At 44.4% G+C, this 27,948-nt stretch overlaps 2 long non-coding RNA genes across 4 annotated transcripts in view; one reads left to right on the top strand and one right to left on the bottom strand.

The window, feature by feature from the left end:
* LOC142776393 (uncharacterized) overlaps nucleotides 1-27,948 on the top strand; it is a 56,010-nt gene that overhangs the window by 1,355 nt on the left and 26,707 nt on the right. The window contains exon 3 of one of the 2 annotated variants that reach the window (XR_012887510.1): nucleotides 6,854-6,928. The exons of the other annotated variant lie outside the window; for it this stretch is intronic. This is a non-coding gene — a long non-coding RNA (uncharacterized LOC142776393). The remainder of the gene's footprint in view (nucleotides 1-6,853; nucleotides 6,929-27,948) is intronic. 2 annotated transcript variants of the gene reach the window in all.
* On the bottom strand, nucleotides 670-26,315 carry LOC142776394 (uncharacterized). 2 transcript variants are annotated; one of them, XR_012887512.1, is made up of 4 exons: nucleotides 25,603-26,315; nucleotides 7,374-7,602; nucleotides 3,654-4,436; nucleotides 670-2,833 (listed from the first exon to the last, which is right to left on the bottom strand). It is a non-coding gene; the product is annotated as an uncharacterized LOC142776394 (long non-coding RNA). The 2 variants fall into 2 exon arrangements; XR_012887511.1 differs by having other exon boundaries at nucleotides 670-4,436.

Genomic DNA, 27,948 nt, shown 5'->3' with positions numbered 1-27,948 from the left:
GTTAGATGGATAAAAAAAGTTTGAGTTCAGAATGAAGGCTATGGACATTTAATAGTTTTAAAGTGGATGGTAGCGCATCCCAGAAAGCGAGTGCTGAAAAATGTAATGACTGTTTGCTATAGTTAGTCTGGACGATGGGCAAGATAAAGCTATGTTTACCGACGAATGTGGTATTATTAGTGTTAACAAAAGATGTCTTTGGCATTATGGATGCAGCAATGTTATTTTGTAGTTCCCTATAAACAAAAATGGCGAGATTATACCTATTGAGATTAGACACACTTAGAATATTATGGGAATGCATTAGCACAATGAGGTGAAAACGTTATTAGAGGAATAGCTCAGTTTTGAATGGCTTGCAGGGACATAAGGTGGCTATTTTAAGTATTGTCCCATGATTCAACGTTCTAGTTAAGATGAGAATGAACAAAAGCATAATGAAGTGATATGAGAGTAGAGAAGCAGAAATGCAAGCGAGCTTTGATGAGAGCGCGTATACCGCAGGCCATTTTCTTTTTTAAAGTTAGAGACATGTGGATGAAATTTAAGGTGGCGATCAAGTTCGATACCTAGAAATGTACAGTAGTTAGCTGCAGAGATAGTGTGATTGTTGATATAAATGTTTTTAGTAAGAGTGTACGAATGCTGATGTCAGGAAAAGGTGACAAATTTGGTCTTATATGATTAAACTGCAGCTTGTTATTTTCACACCACGTACATATTTTCAGAAGATCTTCATTTAGCTTCCTGAAGAAATTGGTCGAATGCATTCTTTCTTGTAAGCCCCCACACAATGCTCTCTTTCATTTGATGTGTTGTCTAACTTTAAACATTCATGCAAGTGGACTTTGCTAAGTTTTCAGATTCATGCCAGGTTTTCCTAGAATGCCCGTCTTTTATTTTGAAGTTTACTTAAGTCCTTGAGGTTTTCAGAGAGGCTCATTGCTTGTGCTATTTTAGTGAGTCACTTTTGAATGACGTTCTAGAAATCACATTGTCTAGCTTCTTCTGGAGTCTTTCTTAGGTGCTTCTAGTGTCCAAGAGCTTATTCAGCACAGTTGCATGCCCACCTTGTACTTCCTTCAGTATTTTTTTTTAATCTTGCATGTTTACTCTCATTCAGCCACAGTCACTGTGCCAGGATTTAGCTCATTGTCAAACATCAAAAGCAACAGTGTATCCAAAAGACTCATGCAGCCTTCCAATAACAATGGGTACACTGTGCTGTCAGAAGGAAGAACTTCGCTAAGTCACATAGGTTTACTTCTTTTAATGGGCATGGCACTCTGATAAGCATGACGTGATTACTTCTGAAGCCACCAGAGTGGCTTAAATAACAAATGTGGTGCATTGTGGAGAGTTAGAATTGGCCAAGAAGAGTGCTGTGTCCTAGTAGGTGACAGCTCAGGTGTTCCCTCTTATAATCAGTAGTAGGCGTTTCCAGGTGTTTGTCATGATGCTTGGTCAGTCGGTGAAATTCGACGTATAGAGGCCGCCATTCAAGGATGCGAGGTGGATATGGTGCATGATGCATAGATGCGAGCTATGCGCTTGGATACGCTGGTCACATCTCAATCGGTATAACTGGCACAGGTGTAGCATAGTTCACTGCAGTCTTCCTGAGTCCGATTAGCACATGATAAATTAATTAGAGCGAGTATCGGCCGAACAGAGTTCAGTGTCCTTTTAGATCGGTAGTTTGAGGTTGTTGCTAGGCTTTAGCTAGGCGATGCAGCTGGGATGTTTCTTCGTTGATTCTCAGTGCAGAGATGTTTGAGTTAAACCACAGACAGTCACAGACACAACAGGAGCATCCGAACTGCAGAGAAAAAAATTCGCACTGAAACCAAGCCCTGGCATTTTTCATAGACCTACAGGCATGTCATCATTAGTGTAGACCTTCGTTTTCTTCGGGGTCTTCTTGCAGCCACCATTGTCTTTCCTATTTCCTAGTATTTTGTTGTTCTGCGTACTTGAGGCCCATAGCTCGTTACCATTGCTCACAGCCATTATTTGTGCTCACTGCTGTCTTCATTTTTAGTAGACCAGTGCGGGTAGTGGGATTTACCAAATTTGTATGGCACGTGCTTGTTTATAACTCCTTGAGCCAACTGCTGCTTTCTTTATTTTAGTGGGCCAGTGGTGAGTAGTGTGATTCGCCGAGTTTCTACAGCACATACCCGTTTATGAGGAGGGTGGTTTTCCGATAGGCCACGCACGCAACTTGCAGCTAGCTATAACTTGTGGGATCCCGGCTACGTGACTGCATTTTTGATGGAGGCGATAATGCTGTAGGCCCATGTGCTCAGATTTAGGTACATGTTAAAGAAACCCAGGTGGTCGAAATTTCCGGAGCCCTCCACTACATTGTCTCCCGTAGTTATATGGTGGTTTTGGGACGTTGAACCCAACATATCATAATCATGTAGCTAGCTATAACAGCTTCATTGTTTAAAGGAAAGATTGAGATAAGTACAGTTAGTGTGATTTGGTACACTGAACATTATCACGAATGCTCTTTCCCAGTGAGTGTGCTCGTTTTTTTTTTTTGCTGGTCCTCCTGGTGAAATTCTGCCTGAGCCACGTGGCAAGCCAGGCTGACGCCTTGCCAAGTTTGTCGGCTGTACTTTGATTTTCTTGCCACGCCTCTTGTGCGCAACCGCAGAAGCCTTCATTCTTAGAAGCAAATTCCGTAGGGCACTTGTGGTTATTACTCCCGATAGCTGTACATTGAGCTGAGAAGGGAAGCGCATGTGGCATCCGTTTCAGCCATTGTACAAAGTCATTGCAGGTGTTCCTTATCCACTGGATGCTTGGGCTGTTCTTCCTGGTTCTGCAGAAAAGAGAGAAAATATCATTGGTATGACACATCTCCTAAGTACCCGTTAGTTGCTGAAGAATGTTGCCATTTATAAATTTGCCTTTGGTCTAAAATTGTGACATCTTAAAGTTCACTAGAAAAAATGTTTCAACAGGATCAAGTGATGCCGATAGATCATTCATGAACAGTGTTTTGTTTATTTTGCCATTTGGAGATCAAAAAATTTCATTTCTGATACACACAAACACCTGAGTATCAGTATAGCATCACCGATTTTACAGCCTTTGTTTTGGCAAGATTGCCTCCAACTTTTGTAGTTCAGCCTCTGGCCTTTTAGAGTGTAATAATTTTACCAATAAATACTTAGGCCTAGTCAGAGGCCATTAAAATATGTGAACCAGGGTAATTTTTTGCAGGCGCTTCAAAATAGCCTTGCCAGCTGCATTTTCTTGAGGGGCATTTCCAGTATTGGTAAAGAGTAATCCACTCATTCATCATCACAGTCAGCCTATCCAATGTTCACATCTGGATGGAGGACTTTTCCAATTTTTTCCAATTTACCTTGCCCTGAGTTAGAAAAAGTGATTTTCTTTTTAATGACCCATTAAAAGAGTCTTGGCATACGATTTTGTAGTCCTCATTTCAAATACTTGCAAACAATATTTGCTGTTTTACTATTTTTATCTCTCACTGCATGGAACATTTTCTCCACACTTGGGAAACACATGCTATAACAATTACCGTGAAAGCTTCTGCTTTCACACACACATCACATACAAGTTAGTAAATTAACTGATTCTTAAAATGCTGCTTATATCTTCTGGGACTGAACTGTAACATAAATTCCTCTTGTAAATTGCCGTTGGAAGGCTCCTTTTTTGATATTTCCATTGCCTCGACGAAGAAGGGGCTTGCTTCTGTTGCTGACTCGCTGGGCCCAGGATGGGGGGAGGGTGAAGAGCAATCAGAAATTCGAAAAGGTCGGAAAAACTCTGCTGGGGGACACTTGTCGCTAAGGGCCAGGGGGCCCAGGTCACTGCAATCGGCTTGTGTGAGAGCAGGGCTGTTGAGGAAAGGCCCTCCAAAGTTTTGCTGGACGAGGGCTTGATGTTTGCAGAAGGCGCCTTGTCTTCCTACCCAGCAGGTGCACAGTCCCACGTCAGCTCTTACCGCATACATCCCAGTGCCAGAAGAGCTTGGCACACTGTAAGCATTTTTTTTTTTCAATTTTGATGACAGAATTTGGAGAAATACTTGAGGTTTTTTTGGTGCTGGTGCTCAAAGCCGATTCCGTGTGAAGGTTCCCGATTATGTGCATGGTGCAGAAGCCTTTTTTCGAAATATTTTTCCCGATTGGTATTATGAAGTCGATTAGGGCCACTGCATAGTAAGCTTTCGTTTGGCTGAGGATAACATCCTTCAGAATTTGTACGGATGCTTCAGAGTAGTTGTTGGTGTTATGTCCTCTTGTGACAATGCCAACATGGTAAAGGAGCACCCACTCATGTTTATGCTCTAGAAATGCCTGAACTTTTTTTACATAGGATGTATGAGGTAAAGACTGCAAGTGTGCAATTGCTGCTTCCAGCTCTTTCTCGTCTTTTGCATGAAGGATCTGAAATAGAAAATGAAAAAAGAACATGCATATGGAAGGTGACTGTTGTAATTTTTTATTTGACGAAACGTTACTGCACTTGCAAACTCTCGTTGCCTTGCAAAAATTTTAGATTTTGCTGAGCTATTCATATTAGTAGTGTCTGTTTTCTGCAGGATACATTTTTTACCAAGCACAAGGAATAGCTCATGACCCCACTAAGTGAAGGCAGTGATGAACAAGCTACTCTGTATCAGTGTATACTGTATTAGTGAGGTTAGATGGGCTTTATTAAATATACATCATGGGAAAGCAGCAAGATGAAACAATAATTGTGTAGCTATTGGCGTAGTTCTAAATCCTGCAGTAAATGCTGTTCCATTGCTGTGAAAGCTGAGAAAGTGCATAACATGAACACCCAGTGATTCCTGCTCATAGAGTTCTCACTGTTCCACCTACCAAAAAGTTGATAATGTCAGTTTTTGAGAAAGGCAAGTAGGGTTTGCCTGGCACGAGTGGAATATCGTTAAGGAGATTCGTATACTTAGTGTGTGACATGCGCTTTATTTTTGCTGTGCTTTACAGGCTTTCTCCTTGTTACAGCACTATAATACATGTATTCTGCAGTAAGTTCCATCAGGTCGTTCCCCCATTGAATGTAGCCACGAAGGCACTGAATTACTGAGGAGCACTTGCCGGCTTGGCGCATGGATTGCACTCTTACACAGCACCAGTGTTAGTTGCATGTTTCAATAACGTTATAGGATAAAAGGCAAGTAAACAACCCAGTCGAAAATTTGTAATGAAGAGAAATATGTGGACTTTTGCTATTTCAAAATGCTAACACAAAAAATTTACGAATTCATGCTACAGGAGTTAAAATATCTGTTTCGGCCGGTTTGAAATTTTCCCATCTTCCAATGGAGGTGGAAATGCTGTAGGCCCGTGTGCTCAGATTTGGGTGTACGTTGAAGAACCCCAGGTGGTCAAAATTTCTGGGGCCCCCCACTACGGCGTCTCTCATAATCATATGGTGGTTTTGGGACGTTAAACCCCACATATCAATCATCAATCAACAGTGGCAATTTACAGACTGATTTTAGCTCTCTGCATAAACTTTGCGATCCATTACAAAACTTTAAAGCTGCATATTGCTGCAGATCACTGCGAGTCAGCCAAACGAATTTTGCGGGCGTGTCTCATGAGTTGAGGTTAGGCAAGGGGGTGAGAAAGAGGGTAAGAATAGAATTGTTCGTTGCGGTCTTCGTAGATGGCAGGCTTTTAAGTCTGTGGTGTAAATGATTTGATGGTGCTCTAGCCTGAATACTGACAAAATTTAAAAGACTGTTTCAGGGTCCCTTTAAAAACTTGAGTTTAAGAACAAAGGATATATTAATTAAGAAGTTTGCTACCCTCTATACACACTTACTTCAAATGTTCAGCTGTACTAGTGATTAGGAGTGGGTAGGTTGAAAACTGTCTTAGTCTCAGGAATGAGTATTCGATAATACATCACAGCTTCGTCCTCATTCGGGCAACTGATAAATCTGCTGAGTACGATTGACCTATTTGGCTTTCATGGACTAAAAAAGGGGTGACTCAGTAGAAATTGTAGCGGTTGTGCTGACATTGTGTCACTGATTTCAAGAAATATACCGTATGTTCTCGCACATAATTTTCTGCTGCATAAAAACCGCCCCCCTAACTTTAACGATGCAAGAAGGAAATAAATTACACATGTAACCACGCATATTACCAGCCTCCCCCCCCCCCCCCCACCTATTAAGCACAGTTTTTCCTTTTGTGTTTTCCTTTTGTGAAGATATTTAGATGTCTTTGAAAGTTTCACTAAAACTTTTCTTTTTTTATGTCAACCAGGGGAACACATATCATAAATTGTCAAGCAAGCGTTTCCCTCCCTTTTTTTCCGGAGATCCAAAATAAGCAGCAATAACTGAGCAAGCCCTCCTCTCCCTCCTCCCCTGAGGCCACCTTTTATTTCAAGAAAAGCGTCGCTTGTGTAAAAAGAACCACAAGAATGAGTACACTAAATGCATAATATAATGTTGTTTATGAAATGATTTATAAATAAAGCATTTCAATAGAAACTTGGATGAGTCTTTTTGTTTGTTATTTTAGTGGCTCTCCCACCACCATCTTGAATATTAGTCGGGGACAGAGCAAGCACCGCTTTCAAAATCTGGGTGGATTATCTTTCCCCGTAGTGTGGCGCTTGCTTGACATTTTACAGTTAGAGGACGCCTAGTATTATAGCAAGGGAAAAGCATTACACAAGTGAAAACAGTAATGTCCTAGCAATGTCTCACTTGGAAGTGTTCAAATTCCATTTTGTGTTTTTTGATCTCCAACAACATTCTCTTATCTTCTGGAAACACTTCATATATTAACGGTGGTCATCTTTACATTATTTCGTACAGCTGTCAGCCATCACCACTCTGCTTGGGAAACATGAAAGGAACACAAGAGCTGTTTTGCAGATGGCCAGGTCTCGTGTAAGGCACCCTTTTTCGCACTCGAATTGTCGCTCATAAAAGTTTGCGGTGCCTGCAGGCAAAAATTTTGATAAATTAATGTTTCAAACCATAACATAAATACAATAACTTTCTCTTCATCACTCTAATAGTTTATGTGCCACATGCCGCGGTTAATTTACGACCTGTCTCTTTTTTCTTTACCCTTGTCTTTCCTCCTATTTCTTTCTCATCTTTTTATTACCCTTTGCTAATCTCTCAGTTGGGGCAGTCAACTGTGCTTACATTTGCATTTAGCAAACCATTGTAGTAAAACATCTTGGGCTAGATGCTGATCAAAAGGTAAGGATACAATACAATGTGAAGAAAAAAACACGAGGTTGCTATAATATGAAAGATTTGTGCCTGCTTGTTGCCAAAGCAAAATGGAAATCTTTGCTTGAAAAGCTGGAAGGCCGTGGCATACCCCTCCCTGCTCTAGGAGCTGTGAACCAGTACTGCTATGGGCACCGCCCCAGCCTTTGTCGATGTCAGCAGCACAGTATCTGTGCTTCCGTCTAGGTCACACGACGATGTCGATTCCACGAAAGTAATGCTTTGTGCAGACTCCAGGTGCTGGGCTCGGCGCATAATTGGTGTGACGATGAGGACCGCCCAGCCGTTGCTGGACTGGCTACTTGTGAGCACATCTGCGCCTGCATATCCACAGTAAAGAGTACACGCATTTTAGCTGATTTGTCATTTTTAAAAAGATTTTATTTGAACATACTGCAGGCTTTTCACGGCCCATGCAGAAGTGGAGACAAGAAGATATATACTAAGCATCAAAAGAAAATACATACCGGGACAAGAAAGATATGCCAAAAAGCTCATAATTCAAAATGGACACACTGTATTAAGTTCATAAATGATTGAATAATGTTACCGCACACAATATTGTTGTCTAGTCTATTCCAATGGTGGATAGCTGACGGAAAAAGGGAATGTTTGTGAGCGTTAACACGACTGAAAGGTTGGTGGATAGTTTTGGAATGGTTCAATCACGACGAGTGTTTGGTGGGTCAAACAGGTAATGAGAGCGCGTTATGCGGAATTGACCATGATATAATTGGTAAAGACATTTTAGTCGCGAGATAATTCTGCGTTGTGAAAAAGGTTTTAATTTTGCCCTTGCCAGCAAGCCTCCAGAGTTGGATTGCCTCGAGAAGTCTGAATATACAAATCTAACTGCCAATTTTCGTATTCTTTCTATTTTATTAATGAGGTGCTTTTGATGTGCACTCCAGATGAAATCGGCGTACTCTAAACATGGTATAATTAGTGTTTTGTATGCAATAAGTTTAAGGTGTGATGGTACATAGCGCAATTTTCTCCTCAGGAAGGGTAGTTTCCTCTCCGCTTTACGACATATGTCTAAAACATGTGGTTCCCAGTTGAGGTTCGATGAGAAAGTAACGCGTAAGTATTTTACTTGGTCGCTTTTGTCGATAGTTGTGTTTTGTATAGTATATGTAAAGTTAAGAGGGTTGGTCTTATTTGTGAATGAAATGAAGTGAGTTTTGGTTGTGTTTAATTTCATGCCTTAAGTATCGCACCAGGAATAGATCATTTGCAATGAATCGTTCAGGTTAACTTGATCACACACGACTGTGTACACGATACAGTCGTCTACAAATAGTCATAGTTGAACAGAATTATTAACAGAAAATTAAATGTCGGTAATTAACATTAAAAACAAAAGCAGAGCAAGTACCGATCTCTGAGGTACTCTGGAGTAAACATCAAGCGGTTGCGATAGATGGTTATCGATTGTTACTCTCTGTTTCCGTTTGGTTAAAAAACTGTTAATCCACGCTACTATTTTACCATAATTACCAAAGGCCGATACTTTTTTTTATTAAATCCTTGTGTGAAACAACATCGAACGCTTTAGAAAAGTCTAAAAAAACTGCATGTAATTGACTATTCTCGTTAATTGCATTGGCTATGTTGTGAGGTAATTCAGCTAATTGGGTTGTAGTTGAGAGACCTGATCTGAAGCCATGTTGATGTTTGTAAAGGGGCTCATTTGTTTCTAGGTGAGTTAATATGGCCTTGAAAATTATATGTTCGAATATTTTGCAGCATGAGCTTGTAAACGACACTGGGCGGTAGTTGCTTATTTCTAGCTTTGAGCCTGATTTGTGTATAGGGACTACTGTAGCATTGCACCATACTACTGTTAAATTCAAACATAACCAAGAGATGCATAACCTTGTACTTTTCATCTTTTAACCATGCATCAATATTCTTAGCCCTAAAAGCAATATTTCATTTGGAGGAGCCTGTACTAAAATGTTCCGACTAATGAGTAAGGACAATAAAACAGGCATAGCCTCACATGAGTGAGTGTGCCAACACTTTTAGTAGCAGTGCATTAGTCATAGAAATGTAAATTTAAACTGTTTTAAAGTGAGCACTGCACTTGGGGCTTTGTTTTTTTTTTTGAAATTTATGTGCTGTTTACAGCTTTTAGCTATGTAACAACTAGCGCTAGTGTCTGTTTTAGTAGGCAAGCAGCAAATAATAGCCAGGTTTCACCGAATCGGCCCTCGAAGAGTGTTCTAGCATTGCCTTATTCTACCTTGTCTTATGGGAAAACTTTACGTGCTGTGCTGGCATTGCATTTTGGGTACCTACACATATCCACACATTATTTTATTGTGAGCCTTCTCTTTTCATTTTTCAATGCAGTAATTGTAGGTACAGATTGCATGCCTGTCTCTTCCACTTAGTCATTGGAGTTTGATTGCAATGGTTCTGCTCATCCTTTACACATTTTTCCCCACCAAGAAGCCCTTGCACTTCTGTGAAGCTTGTATGGTACAGTTTAGCCCTAAAAGCAATATTTCATTTGGAGGTGCCTGTACTAAAATGTTCCGACTAATGAGTAAGGACAATAAAACAGGCATAGCCGGACATGAGTGAGTGTGCCATCACTTTTAGTAGCAGTGCATTAGTCATGGAAATGTAGATTTAAACTGTTTTAAAGTGAGCACTGCACTTGGGGCTTTCTTTTTTTTTTGACATTTATGTGCTGTTTACAGCTTTTAGCTATGTACCAACTTGCGCTAGTGTCTGTTTTAGTAGGCAAGCAGCAAATAATAGCCAAGTTTCACCAAATCGGCCCTCGAAGAGTGTTCTAGCATTGCCTTATTCTACCTTGTCTTATGGGAAAACTTTACGTGCTGTGCTGGCATTGCATTTTGGGTACCTACACATATCCACACATTATTTTATTGTGAGTCTTCTCTTTTCATTCTTCAATGCAGTAATTGTAGGTACAGATTGCATGCCTGTCTCTTCCACCTAGTCATTGGAGTTTGATTGCAATGGTTCTGCTCATCTTTTATACACATGTTTCACCACCAAGAAGCCCTTGCACTTCTGTGAAGCTTGTATAGTACAGTTTATCGAAGGTTTCTGGGTACTTTAGGCACTTCTAATGCCTGTGTGAAAGTTATGTAGTGTGAGGACAAGCACTGTCCTCCACATGCAGCAGTGAAAGTAGTGCCTTCACGAGAGGATTTTGAAACGATAAGGGCCTTCATTTTATATTACCTGGAAAAGTAGGGTATTGAAAAATTTAATTTTCTACTGGTTTTCATTTTCAAAAATTTCATTTTTCCTCCACGAGACCAACTACCAGACTTCAATCCCTTCATTCGAGAAATCAGGAAACGCACGAATGGCCACCAGATCATAATAATGGGAGACTTTAACGCCTCTCACACAGCATGGGGCTATCATATTCTTACAAGGAAACGTATATTTACAGATATTTACAACGATTACACGCGATGACAATGCCTGGCGCACTGGCGGGCTGGAACCAGTCTCTATCCACTTCGTAGTCCTTTCTTTCAGCCAGGGACCCTCTACCGATTTATGCCCCAATCCCACTACTGCCTTGTGGCACTACCCCGCGGCGTTAAAGCGCAGACCCGGCGCTTATTGTCACGAAAGGGGAGTGTTGGGTGACACATAAGGCTTCAGTCTTACGACGTGCACAACAGTGGATGGTGGTGGCATTGAGTGCGCTTCGTCGACGACTCGCTGTATCTCGTAGGTGAGGTTCGTGATCTTGCGAAGGACTTTGTATGGTCCGTCATAGCGAAATAAAAGTTTTTCTGAGAGGCCGATGTGACGACATGGGGTCCACAAGAGTACGAGAGAACCTGGTGCATACGAAACTTCGCGGTGGTGACGATCGTATCGATCTTTCTGAGAGGCTTGAGAAAGCATGAGTCGTTCTCGGGCAATCTGTCGTGCTGCGTCGGCTCGCTCTATGGCATCGCGGACGTATGTGACAGGGGAGCTTGAACCAGCGGGAAGGAGTGTATCAAGAGGCAGTGAAAGTTCGCGTCCATAAAGAAGGTAGAACGGGGAATAGCCTGCGGTGTCATGTCTGGAGGAGTTGTAAGCGAAGGTGACGTAGGGTAACGTTGCGTCCCAGTCAGGGTGGTCTTGAGAAACATACATTGACAACATGTCCGTGATAGTGCGATTCAGGCGCTCTCTAAGTCCATTAGTTTGTGGATGGTATGCCGTTGTGAACTTGTGGTTCGTGGAACAGGAACGTACGATATCCTGGACGACGCGAGATAAAAAGTATCGGCCTTGGTCAGTAACGAGCTGTCGAGGAGCGCCGTGATGCAATATGATGTCATGTAGCAGAAAGTTGGCGACATCGGTAGCGCAGCTGGTTGGAAGAGCACGGGTGATCGCGTAACGTGTCGCGTAGTCGGTCGCTACGGCAACTCATTTGTTCCCGGATGCAGAAGTGGGAAATGGCCCGAGAAGGTCGAGCCCTACGCGGTAGAATGGTTCAGCAGGGATCTAAATAGGGTTAAGAAGGCCAGCTGGAAGCGATGTTGGTCGTTTTCGACGTTGCCAAAGGTCGCAGCTGGCGACATTTTTTTGCACAGAGCGATATAATATAGGCGTGGCCAGAAAAAACGGCGCCGGACGCGATGATAAGTGCGGGTGACTCCCAGGTGACCAGTGGCAGGTTCATTGATAAGACGCAAGCCTCCGTAGCTCTCTCTGTGGCGTCTGGTGGATCCACTGGATACCGTGACAGGCTGTCGGCGTCTTGATGGAGGTGACCAGATTTATACACGACCGAGAAGGTGTATTCTTGGAGGCGGAGAGACCAACGACCGAAACGTCCCGTGGGATCCTTTAGTGAGGAAAGCCAGCAGAGTACATGATGATCAGTTACAACAGTAAAACTGCGGCCGAAGAGGTACGGGCGAAATTTAGCGACAGCCCAAACAAGAGCAAGACACTCTCTTTCGGTGATGGATGGAATAGTTCCTCTCGGCAGGGGATAAAAGGCAGCTGGCGTAGCCGATGACACAGCCACGTCCATGCTGACGCTCAGCTAAAACAGCACTAATTCCGTGGCCACTCGCGTCCGTACGAACTTCTGTCGGGGCAGTCTGATCGAAGTGGGCTAATATTGGCGTGGTCGTGAGGGCTGCAATGAGCGCCGAAAATGCAGCACTCTGAGGCGAATTGCAAGTAAATGGGACGTCTTTTTTAAGAAGCTCGGTGAGAGGCCGCGCAATATCGGCGAAATTTCTGATGAAGCGGCGAAAATAGGAGCACAAACCAAGGAAGCTCCGGACATCCTTATGAGAAGAGGGCACGGGAAATTGAGTCAATGCGCAAATTTTGTCCGGATCGGGCTGTACACCAGATGCGCTAACGAGGTGACCAAGTACAGTTATTTCGCGACGGCCGAAACGGCATTTGGAGGAGTTCAGCTGGAGACCAACGTTGCGAAATACTTGGAAAATACTGGACAGTCGCTCTAGATGGCTTGCGAACGTCGGTGAAAAAACAATTATATCATCTAAGTAGCATAAGCAAGTGGACCATTTGAAGCCGCGCAGAAGGGAATCCATCATGCGCTCAAAGGTGGCCGGCGCATTACAAAGCCCAAACGGCATTACTTTAAATTGGTATAACCCATCGGGGGTTACAAATGCTGTTTTTGCTTGGTCCCGTGGGTCAACAGCGATCTGCCAATAACCAGATCGAAGGTCAATGGACGAGAAAAACTTTGCGCCATGAAGGCAGTCAAGGGCGTCATCTATTCTTGGTAAAGGGTAAACGTCCTTCTTAGTGACTTTGTTGAGATGTCTATAGTCGACGCAAAACCACCATGTGTTGTCTTTCTTCTTGACAAGCATGACCGGGGATGCCCACGGACAAGATGAGTGTTTGACGACGCCTTTGGCGAGCATTTTCTTGACCTCTTTCTGGATGACAGAGCGTTCGGCAGCGGAGACGCGGTAAGGGCGGCGATGAATTGGGTTGGCATCGCCGGTGTTGATGTGATGGGTCATAACTGATGCCTGGCCTAAAGGGCGGTTGTCAAGATCGAATATGTCCGCATAGGATGTCAACAGACGGTGGAGGTCTTGTGCTTCGGAGGGCGAAAGATCTGGCGCTATCATTTTGGCAATGTCAATGCTTGACAGGTTGGGCGCAGTGAGCAAGTTGACATTCGGAGTAGGTTGCTGAGCCGACAGTTCAGAAATATCACACTCTTGCAACGACGACATGACGCCTAGTTTAATACCAGCAGGCAGCACATGCGTGGAGAAACCAAAGTTCAAAAGAGACAGATGGGTCTGGTTGTGGCATACTCTCACCACGGTGTGCGGGAGAGCAATGGAGTGCTTTAGCACAACGTCGGTAATAGGTGAAACGACATATTCACCATCGCGCACAGGCGGATCACACACGAGCTGCACGTAAGTCGCGGCTTGCGGCGGAAGATGCAGGAATTCGGTGGCACAAAGGCGACTTTGAGCATGACGGGCAACAGCGGCGTCAAAAGGCAGTTCCAACTGAAGAAGACCCGTCGAGCAGTCGATAAGGGCGGAGTGCGCAGAGAGAAAGTCGAGGCCAAGAGTCACGTCCTGTGGGCACTGCTGAAGCACGGTGAACAATACGACGGTCTGGCGCCCAGCAATACACATGCGAGAGGTACACATGCCGAGAACGCCAGATGCGCTCCCATCGGCAAGCATTACTGCACACTTAATAGGAGGCGTGATCACTTTTCGCAGTTTAGTACAGAGAGCAGCGCTCATGACTGAAATTTGTGCACCAGTGTCTATGAGGGCTGTAATGGTAACGTCATCCACCAAAAGGTCCAGAATATTGCGGCGTGTAGGAATCGTCAACAGAGGATTTGCCGAATGGGTCGTTAATGCAGCGTCACCTCCGGGAGCTGCATGGTCTAGTTTCCCGAGGTTGAGGGCCCAGGTCGTGCAGGGGACCTGGATCGAGAAATCATCGGCGAGAGAGATCGGTGGCCTTGGGGTGATGGTGACCGGCTGAACCTTCGGCCCTGAACGTTAGTAGGAGCAGGCTGTGGATCGTACGGAGTAGAAAAGCGGCGAGAACTGCCTTCAAAGCGACGCCATGTCCCAGTGTTCCAAGATGAATTGGATGACCAACGATTGCGACAGTAGCGTGCAATGTGGCCGGCGCGAGAGCAGTGAAAGCAGATCGGTCTATCATCCGACGTTCTCCATTCAGCAGGGTTCTGGTAGCGGGAAGGGTAGCGTGAAGGGTACACCGGAATCTGGTTAACAGAAGCCGAGCTCTCGGTGGTGCGAACAGCGCAAACAGGTGTGATGCCAAAATTTAGTATTTCTTGGCGAACGACGGCTTGGATGAGGGAGACGGTGGATGCGTTGTCTTGAAGACTGTCAGAGGCGATGGCTGCAGGAGCCATTGCTTCGAGTTTGCGGCGAACGATTCAGGTGACATTTTCGGATGATGTAGCTTGCGTGGACTTGGGGCTGTCTTCGCAGGTCGAAGTGGCTGCCGTATTAGGCAGACACGCAAACTGGCGGGTTATGCGATGGTTCTTGGCGTGCTCGAAGCGCTGACACTCCTTCACAACCGCGTCGACGGTGGCGCAATCTTTAACGATCAACAGATTGAAGGCGTCATCGGCAATTCCCTTTAATATGTGAGCGATTTTGTCAATTTCGCTCATGTTCTCGTCCACCTTTCGACAGAGGCCCAATACGTCCTGTATGTAAGATACATATGATTCTGTCGATGTCTGCACGCGACATTCCAGGTCTTTCCTCGCGGCCTGCTGTCGCCCAAATGGCCTGCTGAATAACTCGAGAAGCTCAGTTTGCAAATGTCCCAGCTGGTCAACTCCGACTCATGCGTCTCATACCAGGTGAGCGCCGTATCCCGCAAGTAAAATACAACGTTGGCCAGCATCAATGTAGGGTCTCACCTATAGTATTCGCTTACGCGCTCGTACAAAGCGACCCAATCTTCAACATTCACCTTGTCCTTGCCTGTGCCCGAGAAAGTTCCGGGGTCTCGTGGAGGCAGGATAATCAGAGGAGGCAGCTGCTGCTGGTGCAGGTGCTGCTGGTGTTGCTGGTGCAGCTGGTGCTTGTGCTGCTGCTGCTGCTGCAGCTGCGGCTGCTGTTGCTCGTGTGGGTGCGCCTGTTGAGCCATTGCAGGAAAATGAAGGTGGCGACCACTCTGAAGTTCCGTGTTGGTTTGCCGGAAGAGCCAGGTAGGCGTACCCCGTACCTCTACCAATAATCTTACAAGGAAACGTATATTTACAGATATTTACAGTGATTACACGCGATGACAATGCCTGGGGCACTGGCGGGCTGGAACCAGTCTCTATCCACTTCGTAGTCCTTCCTTTCAGCCAGGGACCCTCTACTGCTTTATGCCCCAATCCCACTACTGCCTTGTGGCAATATAACCACGAGGAAGGGTTCTAGGGTGCACAATACTGCTCAACATCACAGACTAACCCGTTGGAACGACCCTCTTCAGAAGACGAGAATAGGGAACAGCATCTCCAGGGATACAAATCCCGATCTTACATCTACGGCGAACGTCACTGGGGCAGAGTGGAGTGCGCTACCGGAAACATTAGGTAGTGATCATCACATCATCCAACTCTCCATGGCGCACACTCGTAAGCAGACCAAGACTGGAATAACGCGGTTAAGGGAATGGTAATCCTTTAGGAATGACCTCGACGTTGAAACCACCACAATCGACATCGAAGACTGGTTTAAGAATGTGCTCAAGGTAGCCAAATGCTACACTAAGGACATACAGCTTGACGTCGATACACTCACCGTCGCGCACATCTTCTCCACCTTTGGGAGGCTAGAAGAGGACATCAAAAACGGTGGAAGCGGCAAAAACTAAACAGAAAGTTACGGAAACGCATTTCTCTTCTCACCGAGCAATCTCAAGATTATGCGAACCAATTGGCCAGGCAGAACTGGCACGCTTTCTGTGACAAGCTGCAGAGGACTCTGAGCAGCAAGAATACCTGGCATCTGCTACGCACACTTCTATCCACGCAACCCTCCAAAGCAGCACAGAAGCAGCACCTTCAGAGGCGTATTCGAAAGATATAGCACGAGAACAAAACGACGACACAGAGACAAGAAGGACACGAAAGACACGAGCACTAACTTCAAACTCTGCATGAGTTGGAAGTTAGCGCTCGTGTCTTTCGTGTCCTTCCTGTCTCTGTGTCATCGTTTTGTTTTCCCGCTATAACTATCGTCATGCCATACCAACTAGCCCAAGCTGCCACACTTATTTGAAACTACGCTGGTACAGAAGAACACCTCCTAAAAGAAATACAAAAGAAGCTCTGTAGCGATGCACCCACTGGGGCTTCAATTCACACCACAGAATACGCTGGCCCACCAAACACTGAACTTGACCAGCCCTTCAGCCAGGCTAAACTGCACACAGCCCTAACGAACTTGACAAGAAATACCAGCCTCGGAATAGACAGGATTGTCAACAAGCACTTGTGCAACCTACCGCACCAGGCCACCACGGCTCTTCTTCGATATACAACGACTGTTGGGATAAAGGAGAGCTACCTGCGGTATCAGAGCACTCGAAAATCACCATGATCCGTAAGCATAACAAACCAGTCGGCATTGAGAACCTACGCCCGATTTCTCTCACCTCATGCATGAGAAAGCTATTCGAACACATGGTGCACGACCGCTTAACCCAGTATCTGGAAGACAGTGGACACCTACCGGACACCATGTTCGGCTTCAGGCAGCATCTTTCGACGCACGACGTGCGCTTACTACTCAAAGAAGACCTCCTTGATCACCTCACCTATCGAAGAAAGTACTCCATACTCGGAGTCGATGTCAAGGCGGCCTTCGATAACGTCAGCCTCGACGCGATCCTCAACAACCTCGAAGGCGTTGGCTGCGGCATTAGAACCTACATGTATGTCATAAACTTTCTGGTGAACCGTACGGCAACTGTGGGCATATGCAACATCCGCAGCAAAAGCTTCCAAGTATACCAAAAAAAGGCACGCCGCAGGGTTCGGTCATTTTGCCATTACTTTTCAATGTGGCTATGATCAATCTGCCGAAAATTCTCGACAAAATACCAGATTTACGGCACGCGATCCATGCTGATGACATCACGCTCTGGATTAGGGCTTCGAACACTGGGAGACAAGAAACCCGCCTACAAACCGCCGTAGATGCCTTTGAATGGTATCTCAGAAATTGCGGTCTCTGCTGTGTTTCGAGAAATCCGAGCACCTCGTCCTCAAAGTGAGAACAAGAGGCAGACCCCCCTATACGACGAGCCCGACCCTAGCGTAACGCTGAAAGGGACCTTAATTCCAAATGTCGAGACCCTGCGAGTACTTGGAGTTCACATCTAGAAGGATGGATCGGGAGCTGCCACCCTACCGAGATTCCAACGGACACTATCACAACACACGCACCTCTTCAAGAGGATCACCAATCAACGAAACGGACTCAAAGAGCACGACACACTACGTATAATGCAAGCTCTGTTCACCAGCCGCATTACGTATGGCACGCCGTACCTGAATTTGAAAACTGCTGAATTTGAAAAACTCAATATCATGATACGAAAGGCCACTAAAGTAGCCCTGGGACTTCCGTCAATGACCTCTACCACACGTCTTCTAAAGATGGGCTTCCACAACACGTGGCAAGAGCTCATCGAAGCTCATAGGAACAGTCAGCTGGAGAGGCTCAAGCTGACTCCCACGGGAAGTCAGTGCTCCGGTACCTCAACTACAGTGACACGTTCATCGCCGATGCAGACCGGAAAAAGCGCATCCCGCTGTATGTTAGAGAGTCACTGTCCATCGCACCTATTCTACGCAACATGCGTCCTACTTTCCACAAAAGTAGACGCAAGGCTAGAGCTAACGCTATTTAACGAAAGTTCAAGAGAGACCCGGACACCCGCTACACTGACGCGGCCAAGTATCCGCATAGAAACGTGTACGCTGTCAGCGTCGTAGATTCTCAAGACCAAGAATTAGCGTCAGTCACGGTCAACGCACTCAATTCAGACACCGCAGAAGAATCGGCAATCGCTCTAGCAACCACAACATGTACAGACGCCGCGGTAGTTTTAACCGACTCACAAGCCGACTGCAGGAATTTCGCTAAGGGCCGTATCTCAGCCAATGCTATCAATATTTTGAAACGGCGAAGCACTCCACTCCCATACACTTGTAAATTATGGGTGCCAGGACACGAGGGTCTGCGGGGAAATGAAGGGAAATTATATGTGCCCGCGAGCCAGTCAGCCGGGCTGCCCCCTGCTCACTGGACATTCGACCCGTCGTTGAAGAGACGGAAGTTGTTCAAAACACCTACTTGTCGTTACTCTAGCATTACAGGCTGGAGCAACGAGTATACCCTCCACCACACCCAAAATTGACAAAAGAGGAAAACGTAATACTGAGATGCCTGTAAAGCAGCACATACACACATGGGGCCCTAATGCACCGTCTCTACCCAACGAAATATAACTATGTGCCCGCTTTGCAACGTACCGGACATTCTGGCACACTTGCTTCTTGCATGCCAGTGTATTGCCAGACGTAATGTACAACAATACACGACTGATAATGAAGCAGAATGAACGAACGAAGACCTAATCGAAATGTGGGAGGCGAAGCTCGCCCTCGAGGACCTCGAAGACCAACAACAACTCGTTGCCAGGACCAAGAGGGCAGTAGAAGCCAGAGGGTTCCTGGACTAAGGAGCCCTTCCACCTCAGGGTGACACCGGGCATTGCTCGGGGCACTGTTTCAAAATAAACGTTTACTCTCTTTCTCTCTCTATTGGTACTTCGTATGTGCATTCCATGAATCCTACATGATTGATTGATATGTGGGGTTTAACATCCTAAAACCACCATATGGTTATGAGAGACGCCGTAGTGAAGGACTCTGAAAATTTCGACCACCTGGGGTTCTTTAATGTGCACCCAAATCTGAGAACACGGGTCTACAACATTTCTGCCTTTATCGGAAATGCAGCCGCCGCAGCAGGGATTCGATCCCGCGACCTGCGGGTCAGCAGCCGAGTACCTTAGCCACTAGACCACCGCGGCAGGGCCATGAATCCTACAATCTTCCACACAATGTTTCTTTTCCTTTCTCTCTGCTAATGCACAATGCTTCCTCTAATCTGGAGGATCAATTCAAGCAGTTCATGCCCGTTAGGATCAGAATTTGTACCTAGTTGTAATTTTACAACTGGTCTAATGCTTGTAGATATTGAAGCATCACTCTGATGAGCTTTGGCTTGTCCTGTTTACAGTAACTGTTTACCAGTATTGACCATTACTGCTTTTTATTAACTGAGGAAGAGTGAAATGTGCAGTGAATAACATCTCATTTTCTGCAGATTTGTACAGTAAACCAATTATTGCTACAAGTGGCATTAGCGTCTTTTGAGAAGGTTAGGCTTCGATGTGCTCTACCTGCTTGTACTTGTGGCTTATATGTCATACCGACTCATCTATATCAGCATGCTCGTTCATCTTCTCTAGAAGCTTTGGAAGGGGATTTCGCGATGTGCCGTATTTTTTTTTTTCTCCACTCATCATGCAAATGGTACACACTCCTGCTGATCGGATTAATGCTGCCTTTGGCTAGCAAGAGAGGGCCATCAGACTTCCCAGAAAAAGCTTCTTCATGGCTCCGAATAGCATCGGCCGGCCCCAGGCCGCTCTCAAAATACGCAATGAAGATTTCCTTTGTTCAGTGGGACGCAGTATACGCAATGCTTCTGCACATTGTGTGCTGTGATTGTGTTCGTTTGCCAATTTTATGAGTATTTGTAAAGGTGTGGGCCCGCACAGAAAAGCATCATTCTTTTTTGTGTCTCTGTTCAATTTACTTTTATGTGAATTTTTGCAGGGCAATTTGTGTTTCGTTTTTCAGTCTTTGTGGCAGTTTAATTATGGCTTTTATGTTGGCATATCTACACCTTATGGAAGACCATCCTGCAATAAAAATATAATTGCACACATATAGGCCTTCACTTCACTGAGGGTACAAGTACTCGGAGCAGACTCAGCTTGCAGAACGCACAACATTGTGCAATGATATTGATAATAAATAATATTTAAGCACAAAGTTCATGGAAAAAAGAAAAAAAAACTAGGAAAGGAAAAAAGAAAAAGGAGAGCTGCAACTTTTTCAAAACACCAGTCTATCATTCCTCACCTTCAGAATTTAGTGCTACTATATGTTTATTAAGCTTCAGCGCACCCAAAAATAGGTTTCTTGAAGACATCTGTGAAGTTTTACAGGTTTTTTTAAGTCTTTAGAGTTCACTCTGCTACCATGCTTTGTATCGGGCTATTTCGGTTGTATGAACCATTCAAGAATTTTTATACTAGCTGATGTAGAAATTTGCAGTATTCATGAACATTTTGTGACAGAAATAGCCCACTTTCCCAAATCTGCCAGCTTGCATACGATTGCTATGATTATAACTTTGTAAAACTCGCAATACAAACACATGATATAAGTTAATTCCAGCAAGAACACTAGCCAGAGTGCTGACCTCAATTATTTGTGTTCTTCCTCGTCTTTGTATCTCATGCTCCTGCTGTAGCCTGCCAACAATCGTTGAGGCCTGACCCCATGTTTCAGTGCGTTGTCGCAAAGCTTTTTGACGCGGTGCCGTGCCCTCTCTCTATCACGAAAGAGGGCGCATGATTAGCGAAGCTAAGCTCTCTCCCTTCGTATGAGAGAGGGTTCGGTGCCACGTCAGACACACGCCGAAGTGCTGGAATGGATAAGTGGAGTCAGGCCTTTACTGAAGTTTTATGATTACATGGAAGAAATAACTGCAATTGCACAGAGCATTTGAAATTGTTCTAGAGGGTTTGAAAAAGAAAAAAAAAAGAAAATTGACCATTTGCAGAAATCTGCAAGGCGGCTTTCCCGCAAGATAGTGCTTCAACAACAAAAAAAAAAAACAAGTAAAAAACCTCTCGTGCCGAGGCTGTTTTTCTCGCTCACTTTTACCACTCCTATTTTATTTAAGGCACGTGAGTGTGGCAGAACGACATGTTCCCCCAATAATTACTGTGTCCCATCTCGAACAAACCCTCAGATCGCATAGTGAGCGAGGCACCTGTTGGTAAAGAAGGGAGGGGGGGAGAGGTAAAAACACAATGAGTGAGAAAAGCTGTCTTGTGAACTAGACATTTTGGTTGGAAAACAACTTTAAAGGAAAACCACCTTGCATATTTCTTCAAATGGTCAAATCAGTAGGCTTTCCAGCAGTTATGTAATGCTTGTTGATTGTCTCAGTATTTCAATTAGACCAATGTGAAACTTCAGTAATCATTGGCTTGACGTTTTCAACTTCAACACTTTCATTAATTTTTACCTGCAGCAGTGAAGAGTACGGTCTACCTTCTAAAAGAACCTGTCTGAATAGGCCGACACATTATCGACAGTAAATAAGGTGCTAGGCCTGGGAGTCGTGCGTTTTCTTAATTTTTTTATTGTAGTACAGAAATTTCGGCAAGAAAACGTGCTTCAGGCGTTGTACCCATGCCAATACTGCCGCATCCGCGCCGTTATTTTTTATTGATTTTGATTGATTGATTTGTGGGGTTTAACGTCCCAAAACCACCATATGATTATGAGAGACGCCGTAGTGGAGGGCTTCGTAAATTTCGACTGGCTGGGGGTTCTTTATTGTCAGAAGAATGACGAGAAGAATGACGAGAAATAGGACAGCGAATGTCAGCCTACTAAACAAATACTTTTATTATTAATGACGCAGTGGGTATCAAGTAAGTGTGCTTGCCGCAGTTATCCAATGAGTGTTTAGAAAAGGCTCTGAAAGGCCGTTTTTCTAGCTTTCGCCGTGACCGTGCTGCGCCTTCCACGCAGACCTGTTTTTTTTTTCTTTTCTCGCTCTGGTCGCGCTATAACATCATGAACTAGTACCAACTAACGTTCATCGATTGATTGATTGATTTGTGGGGTTTAACGTCCCAAAACCACCATATGATTATGAGAGACGCTGTAGTGAAGGGCTCCGGAAATTTCGACCACCTGGGGTTCTTTAACGTGCACCCAAATTTGAGTACACGGGCCTACAACATTTCCGCCTCCATCGGAAATGCAGCCGCCACAGCCGGGATTTGAGCCCGCAACCTGCGGGTCAGCGGCCGAGTACCTTAGCCACTAGACCACCGTGGCGGGGCAACTAACGTTCGTCGTACTCCTAGGTGTTCAGCACGAAGAGCGACTGCCTGACATCGATTCAAAGCTTGGCCAAGAAGAATCAAGGTTAAGAAATTGATATCGGTATACAAACGTTTCCCCGCGATACAAAAAAGAGACAGGCCTTTCTGGCGTCTTTTACTCCCACACGGTGCTGGAACACACACGCGACACAACGGACAGTAGAAGACACCACAATCGCAACTTATCTGCACAGTCAACTCATGCAAACTGAAAGCAATGACCACAAGGAGCATCATGAGGAGCATCGTTAACATCGAAGTGTGGCAGCTTGGGCTAGTTGGTATGGCATGACGATAGTTATGTATCTGTGTCGTCGTTTTGTTCTCGTGCTATAACTATCGTCATCGTTAACATCATCGATATGTTTTGATTGGCCGCGTCTGCTGCCACCGGGTGGTGGTGGTAGTGGTTAGAAGGAAGAGGAAAAAGGCACCTAATTTCTGTCTGCCTTCAGGCGACATTGCGCAGTGCCTTATAGGGGTGGGGGGAAGGAGGGATAAAAAGAATAGAAGGAAAATAGACGAAGAAGAAGACAGGCAAGCGACGGAAAAAGAAGGAGATAGGAAAGTGGGGATCCGGTCGAAGCAGTCCAAGGGCGGGGTGCCACAATGCGAGAGCTGCACGGCGTCAGGAGACCGCGGAGGGCGAACCAGTCGGCGGGAGCTACGCTGGCGTCGGAGATCGCGAGGGCACAACCGTCCAGCTTGAAATCCTGCGAGCGAATCCCTGCTGCCACCGGGTGGCACGAACCTTTTGAGGGCCAAAACGTTCGGTTCACCCAATAGCCGCTTAAAACCGGCTTGAATTGGCTGAAAATGTATGAATACACAGCGACAGAATCGCCGTGTTGGACATTTTTTGGGGACGTTTAGGTGGTGGGAATGAAAGGTCTAAAGTTCCTCACTAACTTGTGAGGATCTTTATCGTGCGGCGGTTTTATTTATCCGTGGTCTTTGCTTGAGCGGGAGTTGTATGCATTCGCGAGAACCGCCTCTGCGCATGGATACGTGGTCTCGTTCTGTAATACTGTCTATAAGCAATGTGGTAACGACTTCCCCGATCATGAACACCGTGTGTTATGCTAATTGTGGATGTATGCCGTACGTGCATGTCTGGTAAGTGCATGTGTAGCGTAAGGATCGATGTGTCGCTTGGGTGAATTGTATGCTTGCGCCAAAAATTTCATTGAAGCTTCTTCTTGCGTAACTGCGTGAGACAGATACGAAATGCACAAGTTCGAAGCGATGGGTATTACCAAACGTTCACACGACGTTATTTTCCATGTGGCTTAAATATGCTGTCGCCGATTACGATAATTGGTTTTCTAAACTATGTCTGTTCTTGTGGGTGTATACAAAGAAAAAAAAAGAAATAAAATTGAAGATATGCTAGTAGCACTATAAATATTCGGTCAAAATTGCCACCTTAAGCGTCTTCTTAAAATTAAACAGTGCCGCAAGACAGTCGTGCCTTGCGGCGAAGTGCACGCTGTGTATTGCGGTAAAGCATACATATTGCGCGCGCTCGTGTGTAAATTGGAAATTTAGCACTGACATTGGGCCTCGTGTGTGCACCTAAACTGTACACGCGCTATCCTCTGCCTCATCAGTGACGATGCGGCAGTCAGTATCGTCATCATCTTCAGCTTGTGTAACAAGCCCAGAACAATTTACCTAGTAAAATACATTGTGTGGCAGGCAATTCGCAAGGCATTCAGATTTTAGTTCATTGCAGGATTAATTCAAGATTGTTGAATGGCACCTCCAAGTAAACGAAACATGCATATGAGAGGCTTCAGTCGTACTTCAAAATTTGTGCCATGCCTCAAATTGAAAATGATTATGAAGGAAATATATACTAAGGCTGGGTGTAGATTACCATTCACAATTCAATTACCATTCATATTTTAGAAACTTAAAAATTTGAAGCTCATGTTTTCCTATCGAGTAAGCACGAAAATAACTGTTGAAGAATGGTCTACAATTACTCACACAGTTTGCAAGAAATAAATCTTTGAAACCTATGTCGTGCCAGAACTAAGTGCAAGGTGGTTAGAGAAAACTGGTTATGACCTGACATAATAGCGCATGTTCGAATGTTTTACATGGGCTGCTTGTTGGCAAAACGGGGTGGGAATTAAGTAAGTGCCTTCAGGGATCTGCACCAAGAGACGAAACCTTCTACATCTTTTTCATAAATTTCATTATTTGTGTCGAGCATGCGTGCACTCTTCGTTGTTGTGTTCTCTCAGGGAGCAAGTATATGGCATATGCTTGAAATCTATACGTTACCCCTGCGATTTGGAGATGTCATCACAGTGGACATGAACGTGAAATGTAGTTGAAAACGTTGCTGGACACCAACTTTCTTAACAATCTGAACCTGCTTATACTACGAAAGTTACCACGTGACTTCAGCCAAATAGTTTCTAACTGTTGTGGTTACTGTCAGATAAAAGTAATAATGAGCTAGTTGTGCTTGGACAACAGTCTTGCTTTACTGTATTAAAATACAGTAATTTAGTACCTGCATATAGAACTGACCACGTAGTTATTTTTTTTATTTGTGGTCCTATTTGTTACAGTTTACTTTCAAAATATTTCATACAAGGTGGTTAAGTTTTAAGTCCATACAGTGGGCAAATTTTATCAGCAGTACCCCATGCTGTACAATCACTGTTACTTCTCCTAGAAAGCATGGTGTTCCACTATTCCGGTATGTCTTGGCTGGGCTTCTCGACCTCGACGACTGTACATGTCAAACAGTTTGCCAAGTGTAACTACTTACTCCCCCATAACTCTAAATTTTGTTGAGCCATAATAAATAATAGGCAGAAAAGACCAGTTACAAAACCCTTTTTTATGAAGCGCTCATTAATCAGGAATCTAACAATTCTTTACATAAACGATGACAGCAACCACTTCTCCACACATTGAATGATTAGGTTGTACTAATAAAACCATTAATATAATCGGACTCTTTTTTTTTTTTTTGGAAAGTAAATACAATGCATAATGAGTCTTACCAGTCCGTGCTTCAATATTGTAGCTAAACTATCACTGAAAGCCAGAGTCATTTACAAATGCCATGTGAATTCCCGGAAAGCGCTAGGTAGCTTGATATAAATTGGGGATGCCTGCAAAAAAGCAAAAAAGCCTACGTTTATGTTGAGCAGAAGTCCAAGTGAACATGCATGCATATGTTCATGAACTAGTTCCCTGTAACATGTGGTGCAACAGCTCTAGCTTAAAAGCTTCAGGCGGCTTTTATGCTGCTCCAAAAAGATTTTAGTTGCACCATAAGCTCCGGATATGGCTTTCATGAGTCACGTCACTGTGCCTGTTGAGTCTCTAAAAAAACAGGTTTGAAGGGGATGCTAAACATTTTTTTTTGCAGGGGTGAGTAGCAGAGAGCATTAATTTATTAAAGTCTTCAATTTTATCATGTTAGCTCTGAGGCTTGCAGGTATGTTAAATGAGCATGGTCACATGAGTAACACCTCATAGGTCAATAATGTTTGCGTTGACAGCAAGGTATGCATGAGACAGGATTATGCAAATTGCAGAAGTAAAAGTAATGAAGTTGTTGAGAAGACTTTGTTAACAGTACATTTACAGGCTTCACGCAGAATTTGCTTTCTAGCAGGGTGAATTTACTTCTGCTGATGCTTCCGATGGCATCATTGCACTTCATAAGCACTGGTTTTATGCACTGCATGTGACGATCTTGTTTTTTCAAGGTTCATGTACTGATTAAAAAAATAGGATCAAGAAACTTATATGCTGTCTTAAGGCATAATCAGGCTCACCATAGAGGTAATTAATGACATTTTAGTGAGTTGTATGTGGGAGGTCTGTGTACATAACATCATAGTAATATTGCAATGCTGTAGCTTTATTTGTGTAACGAGTGAAGCTTCTTTTCCTGTTAAAAATTTCTGCCAAGCAAACAAGTTCCAACAGTAGGATTTGCCCTTGGGTAAAGCAGGTGGTAAGAGTGAGCTTATTCAGAAGCCCTTCAAGAGTACCCACTGAAGGAATTAGTACCTATAGGGCAAAAATTCCAGTGCACCAAGAAGGGCAAGGGAGGACAGTGCAAGTTAACATTTCAGGAGGGTATCTTCTGGACATCATCCTTCTCTAGCCACAAGCTTGTATGGCCAATGTTTAGCAGACTCCTACTAACATAAACTAGGTATAAATGTTGCTTCTCTATTGCAAGATGACACACCATATACCTTTTGAGAGTCTCCTCACCGCAAGCCCTTACATTAGCCTAAAAATATTTTTTTTCTACGGTGCCCTTTTTTTGTCCTAAACAGTTGTCTCAAGCAACAATATGCACATTGTGATTGTCTAGCTGGTGACCACAGAGACTGCTCCAGCCATCACAATGTATACTCTACTCAAAATGTAAGACACTGCAAAATTATAGTCCGGTGTGCATGCATACGACCTTGAACATGTAAACAGTGACCACTTCTCTTGTGTTCTCTGCACTGGCGCATGCTTGTTGCACACCTGTTCAAGATTGTGACAGTGAAACTAGTTCTGGCAATGCTGTCTCAGAGGTAAGACTGTGTACACCCTTAGGAACACCATGGTGGAGCGAGCAGAGGTTCATATCAAATGTAGTAATAAACTGGCAACACCATGGTGATATAAGCACACTTGCATTAATTTATTACATTTTTATTGAGGCAGACATCACACAGCTAAGCCTAGTTGTGATCTTTTTTCGTTATTGTCAACATAGTTTTCCCGTTGATCATAGCACAGGAAGAAAAATTTCTCTGTGGGAGCACCATATTTTAAGCTTGCACGACTCCAATGAAGCACTGTGCGAACAGATATATTGAAAATGTCAATACTTCGTGTCCTATAAATGGTGAACTGGTCCTATAAATGAGAACTGAAACCCCTTCAACGAGTGGTTTCACCCTCCAAGAGGGCGCAGGCATCGAGGAACTCTATTCTCGGGGCTTTTACGTTGTTTGCACGTTTCCGACAGTTTCTTCGGGTGCATTCGTCCTCGTTTTTTTTTTTTTTTTTATTGCGGTGACACTCTGACACCAATGCTTCTGTATGCACTCTCATAGTGCGAAAACAAAGTCATTGCTTCGTCCCGGGGTACACTACAGGCTACAAGTCGGACTTTTAGATGATTGAAAGAGTGCCCCGCCACCTAGTCAATGCATAGAGCAGATTTAGCGCCCCCCTCCCGGGTGACTAGGGAGGGGGGTGCCCCTCTCGTGCGGACGCCTATGAGGAAGGCCTTTCGGAGAAGCTCTCCACATTTGTAGACGCCCTTGAAATTTCTTTTTTCAACGTGGTTTAGCAACAACGAGCTTCACAGTAACAGCTTGAAAGAG

This window comes from Rhipicephalus microplus, chromosome X, assembly GCF_043290135.1.
Source record: "Rhipicephalus microplus isolate Deutch F79 chromosome X, USDA_Rmic, whole genome shotgun sequence".
NCBI classification, from domain to species: domain Eukaryota; kingdom Metazoa; phylum Arthropoda; class Arachnida; order Ixodida; family Ixodidae; genus Rhipicephalus; species Rhipicephalus microplus.
Note: the sequence above shows the minus strand (reverse complement) of the source record. Positions and strands in the feature narration are given on the sequence as shown.